General features: G+C 30.0%; 1 non-coding gene across 1 annotated transcript; it reads left to right on the forward strand.

Annotated features, from left to right (window-relative positions):
* The first annotated feature begins 1,444 nt into the window (after positions 1-1,444).
* TRNAD-GUC (transfer RNA aspartic acid (anticodon GUC)) lies at positions 1,445-1,516 on the forward strand. Its single transcript has one exon. It is a non-coding gene; the product is annotated as a tRNA-Asp (tRNA).
* The last annotated feature ends 2,617 nt before the right edge of the window (positions 1,517-4,133 follow it).

The following is a 4,133-nucleotide window of genomic DNA, read 5'->3' on the forward strand; positions in this document are numbered from 1 at the left end:
AATTCAACATCTTAGTATATATATGAACTATGAACTATAGTTTGCTCATTTGATAAAATTGTGTAAGAGTTGGTTTTCATAGATTGTGAGATTTTCATGTTTTATAAGAAAAATACAACTTTTGAAATTCAAATGGCATGTTCAAATAAAATTTTAACTTCAAATCAATATTTACCTAAATTAATAATTTCAAATCATGATTCACTACTAAAAAAAATTAGATTTAGTGACCGATAAATTTTATAGCTAAACAACAAAATTCATCGCTAATTCTACTTAACGACAAATTTTTATTAGCTATGAGCAAAATTATGAAGGACCAGCAATAAAGTTCGTAGCTAATTTCAGTATATTTTAGTAGTGACTTTAATTTCATATCCAATGCCTAATATTATATATGTGAATAATTTTTTGTCACAATCCTCCTTGAGGTAGTTTCTAAGTTGTGAGATAGGTCCAAAGCTTAATAATATATGATATCAAAGTTAGATTCAATATGTGTATCAACACGAGCTTGTTAAATAAGAATGAAAGAGAAACTTTCCACATTTATGCTTTTTTTGGTAATTTAAATTCATAATTTTTTGATTGAATGAAAAGATGGATGTTTATCATCCGAAAAACTCTTTCATGTTATGTGGTCCATTTTTCTTTGCATTTAAACCAATTACATTTTTTAAGTGAATCAAAGAAGTTGGCACGAAACTTAAAAGTCAGTTGGACAAGGATGTGTTACATCTGAGATTTGAATTTCTTTCTATTGGCTATTGAAATTTCAAATCACAATTATTTTATTTATGAGATTCTAAATAAATTATTTATATATTTGTAAATATAAAATTTAAACTAAATTTATTAAATTTCGTCGACTCCGTAGCTCTAAGACTGGATTCGTTGTCCGCCCCAGCTCCAGGACACCTAAATGATGATAAAGTTAAATGACCATAAGTTATTAACTAATATGAATCTGATCCCTATATAAATGTTTCAAAAATTATTTTAAGACACAAGTTCGATTTTTTTGAACTTTCTCATTAAAAGTTCTTGATCGGTTACTGTGTGCATCTCCATTCGGCAGAAAATTATACTAACATGATTAAAATAATTTTTGTGTATATATAGTAGATGCCGAACCCCCTTCGACTAGTTCATGTGTATACTTCTTCAGATTTTAAACCACCTTAGTTAAAATCCTGGCTCCACCATTAATCACGAATGAAAAATTCTAACTTTTGAGAGCGTATTTGGCTGAGCTTATAAGTCAAAATCAATGAATTAGGAAACTTAATTTATGATTTTAACTTATTTTTATTATTTTGATTTGAAACACTTTATTATTTTATATAAATACTGCAAAATTGCTTAAAAGCACGTTAGTCAATCCAAAATATTTACAACTAGTATATAATTATATATTAAAACCTAGACGAGTATGAACAAGCAAGTCGTTGTAGTATAGTGGTAAGTATTCCCGCCTGTCACGCGGGTGACCCGGGTTCGATCCCCGGCAACGGCGTTGTTAAATTTTTCTTTTAAAAAATAAAATCTGCATTTTGTTTTGTTTCTAAAATCTTCCAGTTTTAAACGAAGCAAAATATCAAGGATCCGGAAAAATGTTTTAGAAGCAAGATCAATTACTATAATTTATTGGAAAAAGGGTCAAAAATACCCCTCAACTTTCATTTATTAGTTGACTTTACCTTTCGTTATATTATGTGATTGTTCATGCCCTCAGCGTTACAAAACTTGTTACCGTGTTCCTACTTTGACGAAAATCAATCCAAATTAACCCAATTTCTAAAAAAATGACCCATGCCTGACCTCTCTATCTATCCTAATCAAAAAGATTTAACCCATTTTCCTTACCTATTTTCAAGACACACATTTCCATGAAATTTTCCCACATCTCTTTCTATCTCTCCACCCTATTTTCTTCCTCCAACACGAATCAGTCATGTTTGATCCAAGAAAACAAACACCCAATATCCATAATCATATTCTTGATCCTGTCACACCTTAAATGATAGTTGGGAAACTCAATTACTTTGTTCTATAATAAGAAGTATTTTATTTATTATTAGAATGCGGAATACATCAATATCCGCTTAAATTTTTCAAAAAATTATTTGAACTACGACATATTTTAATTGAACTCATGATCAATAAAATGTTTTTATTGAGCACTTTCGATATAATTTTTGAAAACATATTATTATTATTTTAGAGAAGCATTGTATTGTACGATCGTCGACCTCGAAGCATACACTATTAAAAAAAAGAATTAGCGGTGGATGAAATTTATCACTAAATAGTTTGAGACAGATTATAAACTAGGAGCAAGTTGACTACGAATTAACAACAAAATTCATAATTAATTTTTCTCGAAGAGTTCTAATAAAATTATATCACACGCTCTCTCTCTCTCTTTGCTTTACTTGTCTTGGATTATTTGTCGTGTTGATTCCCTTATTTATGTTACACTATTACATACTATAGGTAATAGTGTTTTTTTTGTTTTTTTGGGGGGTTTTCCGTTTGGTCTGAAAAGGCTGTCAAAACATAATCGAAATTGATAAACGGAATTGAAAAAGGATCTAAAATCTCTCCAACCTGTTGCGGAGCCTTTGGCCGTGAGAGGGTGGAACGAATTTGGATTAGACATTTACATTTTCCAGAAGCCAGATTATTTTTATGATGCTATTTATGAAACATTTCAAGAAACTAGATTAGTAGAGTCTTTATCTTTTAAAATATAGTATAAGCACATTTGTGCAGAGCAGGCTACAAAAACTTACTGAACTGTCTGTATAAGAACTCTTTTACATTATAGCTTTATAGCAGTGGCAACCAATGCCACTCTTACAAGCTACAACAGTACTCTTCAACTAGTAAACCAATAGAATCATTACGTAGAGCTTACTCAATTCCAAACATAGAGAAAAATACCCCAACCTAACACAAAGAGCCTGTTTGGATGACCACTTTTTAGCTTTTGAACGTGTTTGCCTAATGCTAACTTTAAGCCATAAAGTTCTTAAAGTCAGTTAAAAATGAAAAGTTAGGATTCCTAACTTTTTTTTCTAAGTGCTTAAAGTCATTTTCTTTAACAATAGAAATTATTTTTATATCCCTTATATTTTAACTAAATTCCCAAATTATTCTTTTTATTTTTTTTATCCTAAAATTCACATCATTTTCCTCATTTAAGCATTTTTATCCAAACACTCAACTGCTTATTTATAAAAATAACTTTCAGCACTTCAAAGTTCTAAAAGCATTTCATACATAAAAGTTATTTTTTTTAATCCTATCCAAATTGGCTGAAAGTCTAGTATTTCTTCTGAAATTACTGTGACGACAACAATACTCATCCATTATATTGCCCATTAAACATGATTCCTAGTCAACCCCTTTTTCTCTATGTTGCTCGGACTCTTTAAAAATGATGGCGCACTCGTGTGGATTCTTAAAAATGCACTACTTTTGAAGGATCCAACATGCATCCGTTGACATTTTCGAAGAGTTCGACCAACATAGTTTTTTTTCTTTTCAGAACTTTAAATTCCAAAAATCACAACTTCAAAACTCAAATTTTCAAGTTTTAAATCCATAATCTACCGTAAAATTAGAGCTTAAAATACTGTCTCCATCACTAAGTGCGAGAAACAAAAAATACAATGATCATGAGTTCATGACATTGCTCTCCAATAAAAGTATCAAAAGAAAAACCAAAAAAGAAACAATTTTGCAGCAGACCCAATAAGCAAAAACTAGAAATAAGCAAAACCCACAAGTCAAAAAAGTTCAATTTTACCTTGAAATCGATAGCAATGCCTTTCTTGTTGGATATTTTCTGGGTAAGAAAGCTCTTTGACCATGAAATTTGATCAGATTTTATCTTTAAACTAGTTCAGATCAGTTTTTGAATTTTTGGAACTTCAAATAAAATGCATGTTTAAACACAATTTTAAAAGACAGTCTGGTGCACTAAAACTCTGGCTATATGCTAATTCCAAAAAAAAAAATGGACCACATGGATTTACTGTACACCATCTTTCCCTGCATTTCTGATAGATGATATTTCCATGGCTTAAACAAATGATCTCAGTCACACAATAATAACTTTACCCGTT

The sequence above is a fragment of the Solanum dulcamara genome, chromosome 8 (assembly GCF_947179165.1).
Source record: "Solanum dulcamara chromosome 8, daSolDulc1.2, whole genome shotgun sequence".
NCBI classification, from domain to species: domain Eukaryota; kingdom Viridiplantae; phylum Streptophyta; class Magnoliopsida; order Solanales; family Solanaceae; genus Solanum; species Solanum dulcamara.